The 20,973-nt window shown below is 43.7% G+C and overlaps 1 long non-coding RNA gene across 3 annotated transcripts; it reads right to left on the bottom strand.

The window, feature by feature from the left end:
* Positions 1-6: 6 nt before the first annotated feature.
* On the bottom strand, positions 7-20,811 carry LOC135217052 (uncharacterized). 3 transcript variants are annotated; one of them, XR_010315022.1, is made up of 3 exons: positions 20,472-20,811; positions 16,378-16,518; positions 7-7,759 (listed from the first exon to the last, which is right to left on the bottom strand). It is a non-coding gene; the product is annotated as an uncharacterized LOC135217052 (long non-coding RNA). The 3 variants fall into 3 exon arrangements; XR_010315023.1 differs by lacking the exon at positions 7-7,759 and adding an exon at positions 7,763-7,884; XR_010315020.1 differs by lacking the exon at positions 7-7,759 and adding an exon at positions 15,672-15,892 and having other exon boundaries at positions 20,472-20,781.
* Between the last annotated feature and the right edge of the window lie 162 nt (positions 20,812-20,973).

Raw genomic sequence — 20,973 nt, 5'->3', positions numbered from 1 at the left:
CCCAACCCCTCCACTGAACATTGCAGGTAACTAAGTTCCACCCACTATGTATAATGTATGTGGACTCCCCTATTTTATCAATTCACTAGGTGAGATTGGAAGTGGAGAGAGTACCTCACGTCAGTCTTGTTAGTCAGGTCTCGTCCGTCAGGCTGGCCTCCCATGTGGTATTCAATACCTCGCATGTATGGAGGGAATTGAAGCCTCCCATGTCGCTGTCTAGCCTCTCATGTATAGAGAAGTTACATGAGCAGTCCTTTGGGTTCTCCGCCGATCACTTGCAGGTGAAGAGTGTGCACGAGAGTCGATGAAGCCGTTCAGCCAGGCAATCGCCTACCTTCCGAGTTGATAACAAACACACAAGGAAAAACCCTAACTTAAAGAAATGATTCAGAAACGCACTAGAGGTAGCTAAGCCCCTAATACAGGCAGTCCCCGGTTATCGGCAGACCCAGTTTTATGGCTCTTGTCTAGTGCCATGAAATCAGCAATTTTATGGCCCCATAACAGGCCAAGTTCCGGTTATTGGCGCCATAAGGTGTCATAACATACCTAACTGAGGCGCCATAATTGTGCTTATGGCAGCGATTACCGTTTAACGGCGCTATAACTGCCATTATGGCGCCATAAATTGCTAGTTTCAGTTAATGGCAGTTTTCGCTTATCAGCAACCACCCGCGGGAAACGAAACCCCCCCTCTGATAACCGGGGACTGCCTGCACTGTGCACCCTTGGTCGAGGAGCAGCACTCGCTGCACCGGATGATGATGAGCTAAGGGTAGCCTGAGAAATCACCTCGTGTAAAAAGCTGATAGTGTTCTTTGAAATCGCCTTGGAAGAGTTCTTTGGAGACACAAATAAGGCCCGAGGATGCAGCAAGAGTTTTGCAGGTTTGCAGTGCAGGACAGATAGGTCTTTAGAGCTCGAACCGAACACAGGCGCATCTCTAATGCGTTACCTCCAACAAAATCCTATAGCGAGGAAACCTTAAAATTTCTCGGCAGGGGATTAATCTCAGACTCAAACTTGGTGACAAACTCTGGAAGGTAGGCAAGATAAATGTCCTAACCTGAGAACAATACTCTCCTAGCCACTGCCTGAATCTCTCCTACTCTCTTCGCTGTGGCGAGCGAGACCAAGAACATTAACTTCTTGGTCAGTTCCCTTAATGACAAGTTCTCTAAGGGTTCAAAACCCGGAGAGCTCAGTAAATTCAACACCTTCACTATATCCCACGAAGGGGCCCGAAGCGGAATAACTGGACACAATCTTAAAAGACCTTAGGAGATCATGTAAGACTCTGTTGTTTGACAGTTCCGGAAGGTGGAACCTAAAGGTACTACTAAGCATGGATCTATACCTAGCAATTGTCAAATAAGACAACTTCTTTGACTTTCTGAGGAACAGGAGGAAATCTACTACTTTCACAATGGTGGGGCAAGAAATACTGTGCCCTTCCTTCCTACAACAGTTGCGGTACATTGCCCATCTAGCCTGATAGTCTTCTGGTCAATCTCCTTAGGCAGAAAGACAACTGTCAAGCCACTGCCTCAGTAAGTCCCATACTACATGCTGCCCGCTGGCCCAGGATAAACTGAGGGACCAACATAATCCCCCTGTCTTCTCCCCAACACAGGATTGATCAGGGTTCTTGAGTGAGAAGGTCTGACTGTGTGCCACCTTGGTTTCTTTGTGTGCCACCTTGGTTTCTAAAGTACGAGACTGCTGTGGTGTTGTCGATGAAGATAGCGACAACCGACTCAAACAGTTGATCCTGAAATGAAAGAAGGCCTAGGTACACTGCCTTTAGTTCCCTCCAATTTATTGACATGATCCTCTCTTCCTATGACCAAAGGCCCGAAGCGGCTTCGGAGCCCAGGTGCGCGCCCCAACCTTGATCCGAGGCGTCTGACCAAAACATTATGTCCGGCGGAACTGAAAGAAGAGACGTCCCTGACTTGAGACGGTGAACTTGCATCCACCAACGGAGATCCTTCCGACATTGTGGAGAGGAGGTGACTATCGTGTTCTCAGACACGAAATCCCACGACTGGCGAAGTGTCGACTGAAGGGACCTCATTCTAGGACGACCTCCAGGAACCAGTTGGATGAGGGATGACAAATGGCCCAGGAGTCCTCCAAAGAGAAACTGGCTGCATTACGGAGGACAAAAATTCTTCGACCAGACTTAGAAGCTTGTCTATACGTTTTGGAGCAGGGGAAGCCCTCAAAATCTGGGAATTCAAAATAATCCCCAGATAAGTCATGATCTGGCAAGGGATTAGACTGGACTTGTCGAAGTTGAAACGAATGCCCAACTCAACATAATGAGACAGAACTATCTCCCTCGACCGGAGACATTTCTCTAGAGATTCGGCCTGGACTAGCCAATTGCCCAGATACCGAAGCATCCTTACATTTAACTGATGCAGAATAGCCGAAACAGGAGCCATCACCCGAGAAAAGACCTGTGGAGCAGTGGTGAGGCCGAAACAAAGGGTCTTGAACTGGAAAACTCCCGTGTCCATGAAAAACCAAAGGTAAGGTCTGCTCTTCGGATGGATGGGGATTTGCAGATAAGCATCCTGCAGATCGATGGAAATCTTCCAGTCCCCCATCCTGATGGATAAAAGAACAGTCTGAACCGTCTCCATCCGGAACTTGGACTTTAGAATGAACTTGTTCAAGACCGAAAGATCTATGGTGGGGCACCATGCAACCGAGGCCTTTAGAACTACAAACACCAGTGAGTAAAACCCAGGAGGAGGAGCTCGCTCTATGGCATCCTTCTCCAAGAGAGCCAAAAGTTCCTTCTCCAAGGCTTGACCCCTGATTGAGTGAGGGGAATAACTGCTGAACTCAAGAGGACGATTGGAAAGTGGAGGTCTCGAAACAGAAGGGATCTCGTAATCTACCTTCAGGACCTCCACTACCCAAGCATCCACTGCTCTCTCCTGCCAAGCTGACCAATGGCGAGAGAGACAAGCTCCTACTGCGGTCTCCGGGCGAGGTAATGACTCCTACTTCCGAAAATTCTTACGCAGAGACAAGGAAGAAGAAGAAGGTCCTCCTGGAGGTTGAGCTCTTCCCCTGCCCTTAGAGCCACGCCAAGAACCTCTCGAACGTTTCAAAGAGTGAGCACCAGAGGAGGAAGCTGAGGCGCCAGAAAACTGAGATGTACTCTGGAAAAACGAGCCAGAAGGAGGAGGTTGTTGGGCTGGAGCAGAAGGTACAGATCTGGCACTAAACTTAGTCTTGCTCCTTGAAAGAACAGGAGGAAAACCATAGGAAAAAGCCCTTGATAAGGCCCAGTGAGCTTGGGAAGAGGCATCACCTTGATGTTACTTCAAAACCTCAGAAAGCACACATATCAAATAGGGAATCGCCAAAAGGAGAAGAGACAAGAAACAGTTTCTCTGAATCTCCAATACAAAGGAGGGTAACTGCGACAAATACAGGTTATGCCTTAGAGAAACAAGAAAGGCCTGCATTGAAGCGGCAAGCTCGTTCTGATGTACAGAAGCGATTAAAATAGATGAGCAGAATTTCTCAAAAAGAGGAGCATCGGGAGGAACAAACCCGGAGTCCTTAATATACATTAAAAGACCTCTGAGGACCCACATATTGAAGGATTGAGCTTCTTGTAAGGAGCTCATAACAGACTCCATGGCAATAAAGTCTTCGATTGAGACCGAGACCAAAGCCTTGGAAAGCAAAGGTTGACCCAAAAGTCGGAGTAAATCAGGATTTGGTTTGGGGGGTCGAGAGAATGAGTATCATCCGCCACCTGATAAACTCCTCTCCAATGTCATAGAAGAGAAGAGAGCTTCCTCTTTCCTTCTCTGATCACCTTTGAAAGTTTAGCAGCAACGTCCGCCCTCACTCTCGCGAACCTCTGAGCAAAGGGAAAACGTACAAACTCCCGCGACCGGGAAAGACCATCAAGAAAAATCCCTTCTGTAATATGAGGCGGAGGCTGTTTCTGCTCTTTAGGCCTCGCCTGAGGAAGAAAACTCAAAATTAAATCAAAAAGTTTCTTGAACTTGACATCATGACCGCTGTTCAAAGAAACATCAATATCACAAGAATCCACATCATCATCATCATCATCAGATCCTAACTGAGAAACTTCCCCTGAAGTAAGATCCTAACGACTAGCTATCTTAGGTCTAACACTAATACCCCTCCCCCCTTCTCCTAAATAAGCGCCCTTTGGCACTGTTATGGGAAACACTGGGTAAAGAATCGTCAGGCACCTGCCCAGACTGGATCCCCCCCTAGGCCTTCGCAACGACGTGGTTCACAAGTCGGGGTATCTGTCACACCGTTACCCATGGTGCTGTCGACAGGTACCTGACGAGGAGCTGAAAATGAATCTAAAAGAGTGTTAGACATTCTAGTAAAAACTTCTTCAAAATTCTCTGACATGTCTATCTAAACTAAGCTGTAACTTTTCAAATTTCTGTTTCCAACTAGTTTCCATCGTCAAAAACTGAATCAACATCAGAAACAACTTTACTATTTACCGGTTGTACAGGTGGCAAAGCATCAATTAATTCGGAATCGGAATCACACGATACCAAAACCGAAGAGCCAGAACCATGAGCGCACAAGTCAAGAAAATCATTAGATACAGGTCTAGCTACTGATTTCTTTTTCTCTTTAATCAATCTGTTACGCTGCAAGATTCTTTGATGTTTCATATAAGTCGTCATGTCTTCGTCAGACCAAGGCTTACATAAGTCACAACGAGAAGTCAAGTCACAAACCTGTCCATGACAAAAGCTACAAATGTCATGGGGTTCATACTCCCTGCTACTCATCCTTGTCCCACAAGCCGGGGCAATTCCTGATGTTGCTGGCAGAAGGAAGCATCGAATTATCTTGGCAATCCATTAGACTGTTGGACAGGTCACGTAATTACGGGTCGCGCAAAAGTTCGTAATATAAAATAAATACCACAATAGAAATAAAAGTTAATTCACTATTTCGTGGATGTAATACGTGAGTGGTAATTAACATAAAGTCGCATTAACAATTAATGAGAGCTTTAAAGGCACAAAAAGGTTTAGGAAATTTATAAAGAGCAGCCATGATGTAAACAGCACGGGCACTCGGTAACGACTGATTTTCAAGGGAAGGTTTTGTAACTGTCAACGGAAGTGTTGCCAACTGGCGGACAGAACAGGAGGTAACAGGGTTGTCAATGTGATAAATATTGGTGAGGTTTTTGGGGATTTAGGGCTAGATAAATTATATTAAGGTAATGTTTATTAATATAGCCTACTTAGGCTGTACCGGGTCCTCCGAAACCCTAGACTGAGGAAAGAGAGAATGGATGAACTCCACCATCCGCTTATTCTCGCTTTCTCCCGCTTGGGGAAAGCCAACTTCCATCACAGGACCTTCGTCATCTGATATAACGTTTCCATCTAAATCTTCTGACCACAATGGAGCAGGAATGAGACAGGATGCACACCAAGACTACCTAACCCCGAACAAGGGGAACCCACAACCTCTGTACCCTTAGATACATGACCTAGCATTCCTGGCAATAACTCTGAGCCAACTGCTAATGGTTGCACAAGACCTCCATCCCCTATGAGCTTTGATGTAACTCCTAAAACTGTCGGGCGGTCAACAAAAGGGTGCGCCACCTCCGAACCGCACCTACCTGGGACACACCCACCTGAGCCGAGCGTACTCGGTTGCACAACCCTCCCACCACTGAAAGAAGATGACGAAATCGCTGCACAAGTCACAGCCAACTGCGCTAAACCTGAATCACACAATCCCGAAGGTGAAACACCTGAGCCCAAAACTACCAGATGAACCGCCCCAGCACCTAAGATTGGTGAAGCCGCAACGCCCAAACCTGAATGAACCATCGTCCTGTTTGGACGGAAAACCCCCATAGCGGAAACATCAAAGAAGGATGAGGGAGTAACTATCCCCGACACACACGACACAAACCCTGAACCAACACCATATCTATTAGAGGGAGAAACCACCACACCTTGAGGAAGTGCTGAGAAGGACATAGGAGGAGAAAAGAAATGGGAAGCAGTCATACTCGGCACAACCACCGTAACTCCAACCGCGGAAGTTGGACAGGTAGAAAACATACCCACTGACCCTGCACTAACAGGCGCACTCAAGGAACATATCTGGTCTACTGAGGCCGATGCGGACAAGGCATATCTATTATCTCCGCACCGGAGGGAAGAGGAAAAGCTGTAGCCAGCGGACCTGAGAGAATCTCGGGTGAAAAGTTCGCTACTTTCAAAACGACAGATTGAGCCTGACCTACACCTTAAATATCAAGACCCACATCTGGCAACTGGTTTGAATAAAACCTTGCGGAAGCCTCTGCCTCAGATAAAAAACCCTGACAGAGAAAACGCTTGCCCCAAAGAGAAGGTAACAACAGGAGGCGAACCCATAGGAGATGCCTGAGGACAGTCAGCAGAAGATACCGAAGTATGACCCCAAAAGGGAAAGATGAGAGACAGTCTGAGAACAAGATTTGGGTGATAAAGGATGAAGGGAAACACTTGAGACAGAAGGAAGCAAAGAAGAAAAGGAGGTAGAGGACGAAGCCATCTTTCGGAGAGACAGAAAAGATATAGAATCTCCTCCTCCCTGGTAATCCTGACACATCTAACCAGTAAACTCAGGAAAATTCCTGAGCATGCTCCCAAATACATATTGGAAAAACCAAAGTGCATGCACTGCCTGACCAATACCCTATAACCTTCCAATAAACCTAAGAAGTCAGCATTATATTCGGCCAGATTAAACGACAAATTCTCCAAAGAATCGTCACCAGCCAATAACTCCGATGTAACCTTCAAAGGAAAGGGAACCTTCAAAGACGAAGGAGAGTCATCCTTACATTCAACAGAAGACACTGCCTCCACTACAGTATCCCCTGATGGCTTAGAAGCCTTATGACGAGACAAGTTCGAGGAAGGGAACAAAATCTCTGCAGGATCTAAATGAGACCCCACCCTGCCCGAAAAAGAACTTGCATCAGAACCAGAAAGCAACTGCCCCTGCAACTTCTCTTCCTGCACACCTAATGTAAGATTCCTAGCTGTCTGTGTCTCACCTATTGCTAATTCACCCTGAGAACTTACCTTAAAGGGGAAATGGGGAATTCTGCTGCTAACACTGCCTGCTCCATGCTGGGGGGCTAGTAGATCCTACCCTCCGGGTTTGTGGTTCTCCATGACCCCTGGCACCCGTTAGGGCTGGTTCTGGAACAGGCAGGGGAGCTGAAAAAGAACGATTAGTATCTGCAATACTACTGTTAGTATCCTCTTCTTCATTTATCTTAGCCATGAAATTTGAAAAAAAGACTTGTCCTACTTGAAGACAACCTATCTTCTAATTTCCTAAAAAAAACATTCAATACCTTCTTCCTCTCTCTTCTTAAGTGCTGTTATTTGCCTACGCTTACTCTTAGCGACTATGTTTTAAATAGGCATCCATTTGTTCTACCGACCAATCCCTAAATTCCTCACATCTCTGTTAATATTACACTGCACCTTCATATAGCTAATGCAAAGAGAATGTCTATTGTGTCTGAATGTACTCATCCATTTTTTGCAGGCTGTGCAGGATCGGTGGGCTCCTATGTCACCACTGCAGGGCTTCTCCCAAGGCGAGGCTGATGAGGCAGACTTTGCAGGGATGAAAGAAGGTGCTTCTTTTTGGGGCGTGTCCATATTCAAAATCAGTCAATCCAAGTCTTTAACTGTGAGCAAAATCCAGAAGAGCAATCCAAAATGTAATATGAAGTTGTCAACAGAAAATACAGGCCAATCAAAGCTGTGGGGGTCGGGCTCAAGACCAAACAGTTCACTTGTAGCACGATACGTTCTGTCAGGCAAGCAAACAAGAAGCAATTGAGTGGGGAGAGCTCCGCCGGCTGGTCCTGCCAGCAGTGTTGGCAATGGTAGTGCCATAACTTAGTGGACTATGTTTACCTGCAGCGTTAGTAATGCTGACAGTTAAAATTACCCAAATGATGGGTATGTGGGGATATAGTTTGGGCCGACCATGGCTAATTCAGGTGTTCAGGGAGTGTATTGCAATATGATATTTTATAATAAAATGAAGTTTTATAATATACTTACCAAGTAATTACTTAGCTAACAATTATGCTTGCATGGCATCCTAAATAAAAAAATTTGCAAGCGACTGTAGCAATGTGGGAGTGACAGGCCCCGCTCACTGCAATGGGAAGTAGAGAGCGATTGAAGCAAACGGCATCATTCTTATTTATTGCCGTACGTCCATGATAAAACAGAGGGGAGGAGGGCGGGCTCTGATTTAGTAATTACTTGGTAACTATATTATAAAACTTTGAATGGACTATACTAATTCAATACACTAAGGAGTGATATAGCTGAACTAGAAGAATGGCTAACACTTACATATGGTGTTTGTCGCTAGTTACCTGATAAGAGAGCTACAGCAAGAGAGCTGCCTCTGGTGGTGCTCATCTCATTATGTAGTGGGACGCAGTAGGCTGGGAGTTGCCTCTACATCAGTGGAAGTCTTGCAACGGGAGTGCTGCCTGACTGTTGACAAGACATAATACAAAGAACATATGCACTTACCCTGGCTGCAGTATCCTAAAACAACATTACCAGAGAATTACCTGTCACTAACCAACAGATGATAATATAAAAAAACTACTAACCTGCCAACAAACTGGTGGGTCCTCCAGTACCAAGTAACCCCACAGGCTCCCCCCAAAAAACTTGACATCCTTATAACACGGAAAAGAGATAGAAGAGAGATGTGTCTCTCCTATGCTTCCTCACTTAACACCATGCCAGCCACAGCCAACGGACCAATGGTACTGCACTTTTCAAATAATGTTTCTATTTCTTTCAAATAATGTGACGCAAATCAACTCACACCTCCAATATGTTGACTGAAGGATAGCAAAAAATGACAAATTGTGCTTAAAGAAGAGAAGTGGAAATAGCTCTGACTTCAAGCAACGAAAAAGAGTTCTCCTGCATCCGGGAATAAGCTTCGGATATCAGGTCTCTAATGAAGAATGAGAGAGCGTTTTTGGACAGCAGATGAGAGGGATTCTTGACAGAACACCATAGGTTACTTGAAGATTTTTGATCTGCTCTGTTTGTTTGCATCTTACGCAAAAGGTTTTTGAGGGAGGCGGACTTGAGGGGCTTGAAGGGAGGACCCGAAAGCCACTTAAGAACTACAATCAAGTTCCAAGAAACTACTGCTGACTTCTTCTGTTTCCATGTATGAAAAGACTTCAGGAGGTCATGAATATACCTTGAATCGTCAAAAGATCCAAATTGCAATGCTTAGGAACCGAGGAAATCATGGCCCGATAACCTTTAATTGTGGAAAATGAAAGGATTTTAGATGTCCTCAAGTAGAGGAGAAAATCCACAATCTGGGCTACAGATGTCCCATAAGAAGAGATGTGATGTCTGAGGCACCATCTACGGAAAACTGCCCACTTTGACTGGTAGGCATTAGAAGCAGACTGGCATCTGCACTTTGCAATAGCCTATGCAGGTGCTCTTGAAAAACCATTCACACTGACAAATTTCCTGACAGTCTAAAGCCTGTTACAGCGAGTGGACAACCCTTGGTGGTATCTCCTGAAATGCTGTTGTCTGCAAAGTTCGGGAACTATACCTTCGTGGGCTGGAATGGAGCTACTAGAGTTGGTGACACATTGCTGTGAGACATGAACTTGTTCATGACTTCCCTGACCAAGCTGAAGGAAGGGAAGGCACAGAGATCCAGGCCCGACCAATCTATAAGTAGGCCATCCGTCGCCCACGCCAGAGGATCCAAGGCAGGGGAGCAGAAGAGAGGAAAGCGGTTGTTCCTTGATGTCGCGAATAAGTCTACGAGGGATCTGCCCCAAAATCTCCACAGGTCGGTGGGAAGGGCATTTAATTTCGTCTGAATAAAGCAGGTGATGAATGTTACTCGATTCTGGTGATCCCAAAGAAGCAGCTCTTTTGCTGTCTGACAAGAGGGAAAAGGAGTGCCTGCTCCCGTTTCTTGATGTACGACAGAGCCATGGTGTTGTCGGCATGCACAACCACCGTCTTGTTGCATACAAAAGAGGAGAAATGACAGAGGCCTAGATGAACGGCCTTCAATTTCTTGACATTAATCTGGAGCTTCCTCTCCTCCAGAGATCATATCCCTGAAACCTCCAGGGTGCCTTAGGAGGGCTCCCTAGCCTAGATCCAAGGTGTGTGAGTAAAAATACAAGTCGTGGTTTGGAGGAAAATCTTGTCTCTGGATGACACCACGAGATTGGGATTTACCTCCTGAGTGATAGGAGAGGCCATCAAGTCCAGTCAAGTTTTCTTGTCCCAGTTGACTTTTAGGAAGAATTGGAGATTTTTCATGTGCAGACTGCCCAACAGAATGAAGGTCTCGACTGAAGACAGCATTCCTAGACGACTCATCCACTGCAAGGTTGAGCACGAAGCAAGAGAAAAACTTGTTGACCGACTGAATACAGGTTGCGACTCTCTTGGGGAACGGAAAAGCCCGAGAAGTCGAAGAGTTGAGAATCATTCCCAAATAAAGTATCTCTTAAGATGGAACCAACTGGGACTTCTGGAGATTCAGAAGGATTCCTAAATCTTGGGAGAGTTGAAGCATTGTCTGAAGGTCCTTCGTGCACTCTTATTTCGATGGAGAGTGAAGAAGCTAATCGGCCAAATAAAGGCTGATGTTGATGCCTACTAGGTGAAGCCATTTGGTGAGTGGAGGGAGAACTCGAGATAATACTTTAGAGGCTGTAGAGAGGCAGAAGCAGAGGGATTGAAACAAAGATCTTCTCTTGGAAGATGAACCTTAGGTACTTCCTGGATGTTGGATGAACGGGGATGTGAAAATATGTATCCTGCATAACTAGGGTGATTATCCAATTGCCTGGATGAATGGAAGATATGGCTGACTGGCTCATTTCCATCTTGAACTTGGTCTTTTCTACATAACAATTGAGGGCACTTATGTCCAGGACCAGCCTCCAGCCCCCCTATCTTGGAAATACAAATAGGCAATTGCAAAATCCCTGAGAGTGGATGTCTACTACTTCTTCTATGGCCTTCTTCAGAAGGAAGGAGGACACTTTCTTCGAAAGGGCCACATGCCTTTCTGAGCCTTTCGAGTATGCTATCACTGCGATAGGAGAAGAGAATAAAGGAGAGGTCTCCGAAAATGGGATGCAGTAGCCCTCCTTCAATACCCTGACGATCCATGGCTCTACTCCTCTGCAAGCCCACTTCTCCCAGAACGTGAGAAGCCTGGTTCCTACTGGTGGTACAAAGGACTCCTGGCTCACTTTTATGATTGGGGTTGGTGGCGAAGTCCTTCTTGAGGGACTTAGATTGGAAGCGAAGGTTAGAGCGAGTCTATGTCGAGACAGGGGTCTCTTCCCACTAAAGGGTTGCTGCTGGAGGCCGTAGACGAACTTTGGACGAAAGGGCACCGACGAGGAAGACTTGGGATGTGAAGACTGTGTCAGAAGATCCTGGGTGGAATTCTTTAGCAGATCTAAAGCAATTTGTTCTACCATGTCCTGCAGGAAGGGATGGGCAAGGTCCAGAGGTGCAAAAAACAAAGCTGACTTCTGAGAGGTCATAACCCCTTGCAAAACAAACAAACACCTAAGGCCCCTCTCTTCAGGAGCCTGAAGGCAAAGAGAGACGCGAGTTACACCAAACCATCATGAACAGCCTTGTCTGCACACGAAAGCACCCTCAGAAGGTCTGCAGAGAGTCGGCTAATCCTCAGGTGGTCTCAATCTTCTTAGCAAGGGTGCCCACTCTCCAATCAAGGAAACTGAACACCTTGACCAAATTCTTGATGAAGTGGTCTAACTCTGCCGAAGAGAAGAGAGCCCTGGCTGAGGCGAAGGCTGAGTGACATGAAGAGTCGATGAGGCTAGAGAAGTCCCCTTGGGAGGAGGCAGCAACTCCCAGGGAGGGGCCTTCTCCGGTGTCTTAAGGCCTATAGGTCCTCTTGATCAGGTGCGAGGGAGGGTGTGCAAACGTTTCCTTCCCTTACTCTCTCTTCATCAAGAGCCACTCCTTAACCACTTTCAAGGCTTCCTGGAAGAGGTGGAAGGAACCATCTTGGGCAGGAGAGAGTGTTCGAGCTGAATCTTTGACATCAGGAACGAGGAGGAAGGAGATGAAGGAGTGGCTGGTGTAAAAAAACCAGGATAACTCTCTAGGAGAAAACAAGGCAGAGCCTTGTAAGCCGTCAGTCGAGTGGAATCTTGTTCCGTGTCTTCTTCGTCCCTGGAAGAAACTGGAGAGAGGTCATCAGCAGTCTGCTGCTGTTGGGCGCATTGTCCTGAAGCAGAAGGTGCCAAGGGTTGCAAAACCATAGTAGGCACAGGCGTGGGATGGACAGGAGCAGAAGCAGACACAGGTGCATGTAGAATGGGAGTGGGAGCAGGAAGTGAGGGAGTGAGCGTAGTAAACACGGGAGCAAGAGCTGGTTGTGTGAGAGCTGGTTGTGTGGGAGCCAGTGGTGGGTGAAAGGTCACAGATGGAAGTGCACCCAGGAGTGGGCTCTTAGGTGTGGGAGCCTCGTGACGAGAGATCTTCAGGTGATGGGTGACTAGCACGGAGCTTCTGGCATTTAGAATCCTTAGGAGACGGTAGCACAGGTGAATCCCATGGATGAGAAGGCAGCTGAACCGGATCGAACAATGAAGGATCTACCCCATAGCTACATGAAGGAAGGGCGAGGTCAGAGGAGTCCTTGTGCCTCTTGACTGGCACAGGAGACTTGGAAGCCGAATCACTCCGATGCCTTTTCAATGACAGAAGAGTTCATGTAGTGTCTACAACACCTGTGAACAGACTTTGAGTCTGAAATGGAAGACAAATGGCGCACATCCACTGACATGCCTTTCTGAGTCAGTCGCATCCTGGGATCTCACAACAGGATTGACAGAGGGTGCAGCTACCCATGGCCAAACCCCATCAGCCTCCCTTGAAAAAATGGTCCCTGATGCAGGGGAGCTGGACAGTGACCTTCGTCTAGGAGAACCGATGGGACAGGAAACTACCTCCTCCACCGGCACTAAACTTGGCACTTGTCACTGCACACTTTGTCCATCAGGACTCGAAGAGAAGTCCCACCAACTCAGAAACAGAAATTACTACTTGGTTAAACTTTTTATCAAACTTACTGCTAATCCTAGAAGCATGGGAGCTGAGCACAGGAAAGGGAGGAGGGAGAGAAGGAGGGCTGAGGATAGGAGAAAGGTTGTTACCAGGAGTAGAAAGAAGCACCAGACTGGAGTCTGTCTTAGGTCTAGGGGAAGAATCCTTACTCATAGAGGCCCTACTCTCAGCCTGAGCAGCCACCTTTCTAATCCTGTTCTTCTCTTAACTTATTTAAGTGAGATTCCAAAAGCTTCCACCTACTCTCATCTCAAAAGCTTCCACCTACTCTCATCTCAAAAGCTTCCACCTACTCTCATCTCAAAAGCTTCCACCTACTCTCATCTCAGTCTTTACATTCATCACAGGTAAGATCTTTTGTGCACACCTGTCCCCTACAATTGCTGCACATAGTATGTGCACCATTACAAAGCTTGGTCACTGCGTCAGGCAGCCTTCACTACAATAACGAAGGCTGGAATTGCTAGAATTGGGCATAATAAAACACTAAACTAATGGGTAAAAAGCTAAGAAGCAAATCAAACCAAGCCGAAGCAACAGTTGAAAGGAAAAAACCAAAGAGGGTATGTCACTGACTTCAGTAAAAAACCCGGCGAACATGAATTGAGGAGCAAGCAAGACGATGTGTAGTTGCACACACGGCATAAATAAGAATGACACTGTTGGCTTCAGTCGCTCGCTACTTCCCGTTGCAGTGGGCGGGGCCTGTTACTCCAGCATTGAAAGTCACTTATCCGTGAATTTTTTCATTTAGGATGCCATGCGAGCCTAATTGTTAGCTAAGTAATTACTTGGTAAGTTACTTTAAAAAAACTAAATGTCTCACAATTGCTGACAGTCTTGCTGAGATGGAGAAGGAAAAACACTGTAATGATTTTACAAACAGTGCAATAAGCTGAAATATGATGCTATGTATTCCATGATAACACCCTCTTTGCTACCCAAACTAAATAAGACAAGGCCTGTTTCCCACATCTTTTAATCTCATTTGTAAAACCTCATTCAATGTGGGATGTACTATCGTGCACAAAAGTCAGTTCCCTTCGTTGATCCAGAGAGTGAACTAAGAAACATGACAGCAGTTGAACAATTAACAAATGGAAGACCCAACAGATATTACACTGTAAGGGCATATGGGAACAGGAAGGAGTAGGAAGCAGGTATTTTGCAATTTTTCTTGAGCATAGAGTAAAGTCTCCATATTCTAATATCGCTAAGAAAGTGATCTTAAGTTTTTGTTGTTGACGATACTGGGTTAGAGTGCAAAATGTGCAGTTATGGAAATATGTGAAATGAATATGAGAATATAAGCGCTTAGGAAGTCAGCATTCATGAATTAGTATTTCCTACAGATTATTGTGTCTTATCAACAGACAAGACTATCCACAAGATCGATACAAAACATTTCATCAACAGTGTTTACGGTGGCATTCTATAATCTATAAGACCCCACTTATAAAAAAACCAAACATTTAAATATAGCAGCAAATTGGCAAAGTTTTCAGTTCTCTCATGTTTTTGAGGTGGCAACCACAAACTGCTGCTAGTGCACCCTCTATACATAAACATTCATAGATCAGTTATATTTATTTATAGTGTGTGATTGGGTCAACATCCATAGTGAAGGTGGATACATAAGTGAATAATTTTTTCAGTATGTATTGTTTGGTGGTTTTGTTGGTGTGTGAGGTTATAGCAACAAAAATGTTCTGTGAATTGAATGATCTTTTGCTTGTCCAATTGTGATTATTGTTAATGTAGAATCCCACGGTCATGAAAACTATTAATCCACTAACAATATCATTGTGCTAACACTTTTTTAAATTAATATTAACAGTCCACACCATAGGTTTAAGGATGCCACTACCCATACCTGTGGTACGTGGTGTACCCTTGGTAGCACGTGACTTGGAACACACACAAACAGCAGTGACTTGTTCTGCACCCTACTATCTACTGCTACTCAAGTATTCTCTAGAACCTTGCTGCTACTGACTTCAGCCACTGACCCAGAAAAACATAACATCATATTTACAGAGTTCTTTACCATTAGTATTCACTCCTTTCCCTTGTAATCATAGCAAACTTGTGCTATGTGAATGGATGTTGATCCGTGTTCAATATTGCTTGGTCACTGACTAGCTAGCACATATATACATTAAAACATTTAAACCTTAAAAGCTATAAGACCTTTTTCCTTTGTATAAGGAGGTTGCACATAGTTCCCTTCCTTATTAAACACTGCTGCTGAAATGTTTTGTACTGATCTTGTGGACAGTCATGTCTGATGATAAGTATGATAATCTGTCTATAGGAAATACTAATGAATGAATATTGATTTCCTAAGCACTTTTATTCTCATATTTATTTCGCATATTTCCTTAACTGCATATTTTACACTTAAATCCAGTATTATCAACAACAACAAAAAAACTTTATGATCACTTTCTTAATGATATTACTACAACATGGAGACTACTCTAAGCTCAAGAAAACTACATACCTGCTTCCCACTCCTTCCTGTTCCCATGTGGCCCTAAGGTGCGACATCTGTTGGGTCTTCCATTAGTAACTTGTTCAACAGCTTCGGTGTTTCATGGTGTGTGGAATCGTGTTGACTCTCTGGATCAGCAGAGGGAACAGACTTCCACGATAGTACCTGAAGTCTAGAAAAAAAAAATCACCAATTCATAATCTGCTTATCTCCTAAAGTATACATAGAGTCAAGGTCAGTGATGCAAATAAAACAAATGAGAAAGTTTTACTTGTCTAATGTCCCAATATAATTATTTCTAAATGGCTTCATATTTCCATTAATTAAGCTGAGCTCAATCAGCAGATTAACAGTACACCTGCATTAATGCCCAGCCATCTTTGCAATGCAATTTTCTACCTGATCAAAAGGATATGTGACTAAAGTCATACTTCACGTGCCTTGATATTTCATGTATTTAATCACACAAATAATATAATTAATATCACAATTTGACTAGATGATAACCTTTGAGGCCTTAGAAAATGTGGTCTAAAACAGATTTCTGCTAGGCTTAAATATCAAAATAAAAATAAATTTGTATAATCACTAAGTTCAAGCTATATATGAACAAAGATATGTACCAGTAATTTCTATATGCACACTAGAGCAACTTACCATGCATGACTTTCTAGGGACAGTTGACATATCCAACTGAGTAATTTTTCTTTCATGCCATTACTGGTGACCTTGTGCAAACACGAAAGCTCTTGTGACAAAATTGTAAACCCATCAGTAGGCAACAAGAAGGTATTATATCTGAAAACATTAAGAAATCCATGACTGACAAAGCCAATCTAGCACAGTGCGCTCATTAATGCATATTACAGAGCAACTAACATGTTTGAACAAAAAATATTCTGGTTTCTACAAATAAAAAATTTTGATACATCTAGTAAACACTTTATACCACTGTTTACAGGAAATAAGGGACAATAAGAGGTGATTTTGGAAAGGTTTGCAATTTTGTTAGTCTTACAATGCAATCTACTAAAACAAATAACTTAATATTTAGTACTTATTTCAAATGGCCATTTATTTTCTTTTCTTATGAGCTAAGATAAAAGGTAACCTGTACATAAAAGTATTTAGAAATTAAGTTTTCATAATAAAACTAATACTGTAATACTTACCTGAACACCGGATTTAGCCCTGGTCACAGATCAGCCCGAACTATATCCCCATAGATTTTACAAAGTGGGTAAATTTTAACTGTCACCGCTATCAACGCTGCAGGTAAAATCTAGTCAAATGAGTTTCCTGAGGTCCCGTTGGCAACGCTGCTGCAAATACTGGCCGCTAGGGGCTGACAACCTTAATCGAGTCATTCACTATCAAATTGAAGTGGGGAGGAGGGTGGGAATCATTCAGGTATTCAGATAAGTATTACAATATCTTTACAGATAGCTACGAAAGGATGAAGGAGAAGAGTAATTACCAGATGAAACAAAGGACAACCCTCTGAGGTTTCCCTTGGTAATTTCCAAAGCGTAAGCGTAAATTTCGGATGAATACATGTCTCATCCTAACGTTAAAGGGTGAAAACATGTACTAATAAAGATGTTGGCATACCTTTGCCACTGACCCTTAGCACAAAGTAGAAAGGTGGCTATCAAGGCTACCACAAAAAGTGGGTTTGCATATTAATGATTAAATTCAATTATTTATTAATACCAAACACAGTATATACATATTTATACAAAAAAATAAAAAATGAAAGACCCCACCAGGAAAATGATTAACAGCTAGTCAGCAAAAGCTCACAAAAATACGTCTTCATTGTAAGACGGCCGAAAGCAAAGTGCAGTGTTTACATCCGGGCAGGCAGGCCTACCCGCCTACCAGATGGTAGTTACTGCCTAACCACCTTGTTCAAGAATTTAACAGCCGTAATTCCAGTTACGCTGAAAGAAATTCCTTATGTAAAGGACCGAGGGTTTGTATATCGTGTAGGAACAAAAGGGGAATGTAAATATGTACTAAACAGAAGCATGTCTTAGGGGGTACGGACCCATAGGATTTTGAAAAAACAATAAATCTCTGCTTCTGTAAGCAGATAAAACAGCTTATTTTTTTCAGATTTATCAAAAAGTGGCTGCTGGAGATCCAAGAGCGTGCCAGGTTCCTACCTGGTTCCTGGTTCCAGTACATATTTATAGGTAACAACTCTATGCTGAATGCAAGGACTGGTCCCCACGAATACAAAAGCCACTAGAGACCGAGGGGTCAAATGAATTTTGCCGTGTTTAGTACTAGCACCTGTGGGGTTATTCACCATCTACCAACAAAAAATACATAATAGTAAATTCTTAAAAAGCAAACAAAATACTATAGAAAAAGTTAATTTCCAAGGAAATACCCAACAAGGAGCTAGTACCTAGATCTACCTTGGTTCCTAAGCGATCACTCCACAAACAAAGTTGTGGCCACACTACACTAGGCTATTCGCGTGAGGTACAGAGTTTAATTCCCTATGTTTTTTCAAAATCTTTGCTGTTGCAAGGACGTAGATAAACTGCTTATGTACTTTCTAGCAAATATCATAAGATGTCATAAGAAGAATTGAAAATAGGAAAGAAAATGTAGCTAAACACACACCAGGGAGAAGTGAATTTGGACCCAGAAACTGTAGGATTACACAGGTTTTGATGCATCACTGTTGATAAATGCCTTTGATCTCATTTTAAGTAGGCTGCGACACTTTTCCACTTTAGGTAATGGAAACCCAGTTTCACACTAGGATACCTACAGATCCCCCCAATAGTCAAGATGTAGGAGGGGATGTGTTAATGAAGTAGGGTAAACGACCGAGTGGCGACAAAGCAGCAATCTCTCTCAGAACATGGCCACTTCCTGAAAATACGCTTGAATTAGGGTAAAAAACCGCATGGTACAGGGGTGGACCATGTACGATCAATGTGTACAACCCCAAGAAAAGTACATTATAACGCGTCCTGACATCGGAGATGGGCATCAGACGCGACTTCTTGTTGGTGAGAAACAGAGCTAAAGACCTCTACTCCGGTGTCAGGATGCGTTTTAATGTACTTTTCTTGGGGTTGTACACATTGATCGTACATGGTCCACCCCTGTACCATGCAGTTTTTTTACCCTATGCCATTACCTAGTAGGTATTTCGTAATTTAGGAGAAAGCACTTACTCTGATAGGGGTGTAGAAGAGGTCTTTGTGTGTTGCCAGAATGGGCCACAACTCTTGACTGATGCTCATGGCAGCAAATGAAATGTACATCAATCACTCAGAACACAAATTCTATTAGGGTAGATCTAGGGTACTTATCTGCAGCAGCCTAGACTATGGCAGTTGCGGTTTTTCTATGCAGTTTTACCTACTGAACAAGAATTTTAAGTAATATTTATTCGGACGACTGTAATTAACCCCCCAGGGGCCAGTACTAAACACAGCGAAATACATTGGACGCCCCAATCCCTAGTGGATGTCGTATCCGTGGTTACGTTCCTTGCCGTCCGTGCAGACTGCTTCTGTAGAAATACCTCTAGCTATTAGAAAAACCTCCTTCTAATGGGATAAAATCAATTATGGGCAACTTACCTACTAATTTACCATAGCCAGGCAGCCAAGTAAGCTATGCCTCTGGCCGTAAACGTTCATGAAGGATAACTGAATGGCCAGCCTCAAGCCTACCTACCTACTACCGTAGCGTGGCCAACTTCCCGAAAAAGTACTTTCTCAAGAGTCAGCGTCCATCAAAGCAACACATCAAGACCTGTACTACCTACCTACCTACTTTCCTCTTGAAGTAGGTAAGTTTTTTCTCCCTAGCCCTACCTAGTAGGTGGTCACAAATTAAGGACATACCTAGGCTAGGAGGTAACTAGGCTATACTCTGTTTTTTTTCATCTGTCCATCCACCTATGGTGTTTGTGTATGGTAACACTGTGTCCCGGTAAATAATTACGCTGTGTAAGTGTTAGGTTAAATAAAAGGATATCTGGGTGTACATTTGCAACTGAAAAGTGTTTCAATAATTTACTGTATGCGAATTACACCGTTAATATTCGAAATAGGATATTATTATAGCTAATCGTTGAATGTAAGCTGATTGTAACTACTATACCTACTATCTAAAGGCCGGGACGCAGTGTTACCATACAAAAACACCACAGGCGGATGGACAGATGAAAAAAAACAGAGTATAGGCTAGGTAGGTAGGTAATTTCCGATTTTCGGGAAGGTGGTCGCGCTAAGGTAGAGGTATTTACCCTAGGGGCAACTTGTCATACCTAGGTAATTTACCATTAGCTACCTAAGCTGCCAGGTGAGCTAGGCCTCTGACAGTAAACATTCAAACTACTACTACTACTAGATAGCTAGTAGCCTAGCTAGCTACCTACCTAGGCTAGATAGGGTAGAGCTAGCCTAGTAACAGGAATCTAGGGTACCTAGGTACCTAGCCTATACCTAAATTCAACTTGCTATCCTACCTACCTTCGTAAATACTAGACTTGGCTTGTGCCCATCGCCTACGTTGCCATTTCCTGATCAGTTTCGAAGAGACTTGGCTAGGTTAAGTAGGTTACCCAAAGTTGCCTCGAGTACCTACCTAGGTAGTATATAGTAGTATGATTTGGCAACTCGAGTAACTAGCCTAGTAGTAGTGACGGTGCCTCGTCCAACTACTAAACAATTACTACGACTTCATTTCGTTTATCTGAACAGAAAACTATTTACCTTTCAAACCTTAGCGATGGCAGACATCTGAAAGCAACACCAGGTGAGAGTGTCAAACTACCCAGGAAGAAAACTCCAGTCAGATGTCAGATTTCGTCTCTCATTATCATAGGTGGAATGTACGACGACACACTTTTCAAAAAGTCTACAGAGCAGAATTACATTCCTTCAACATAAAGTTGCATAACAAAAGATAGGAAATTTTGCAGTTAGCTTGTTTATTTAACTTTCTATTGGGTTTTGTCAAAGGATATATTATCAATTTATCTTTTCATTCAAAATGCAAGGAAACTCGCAATCTGTTTCATAATCTGGATATATAACTTCTTCTTTGAAGTTATTCTGTGCGACGTTCATGTTGATTTGCCAATTCTATTGCCTATGTAAAGGAAAGGACTGACAACGATAATTCACTGCTACAAATTTATCTTTTCGGCTAAAATTTATCTGTGATAGGCGTGTCATCATTCCTTTTTTATCTACATCGTAGCCATAGCACAGT

This window comes from Macrobrachium nipponense, chromosome 7 (genome assembly GCF_015104395.2).
Source record: "Macrobrachium nipponense isolate FS-2020 chromosome 7, ASM1510439v2, whole genome shotgun sequence".
Classification (NCBI taxonomy): domain Eukaryota; kingdom Metazoa; phylum Arthropoda; class Malacostraca; order Decapoda; family Palaemonidae; genus Macrobrachium; species Macrobrachium nipponense.
Note: the sequence above shows the minus strand (reverse complement) of the source record. Positions and strands in the feature narration are given on the sequence as shown.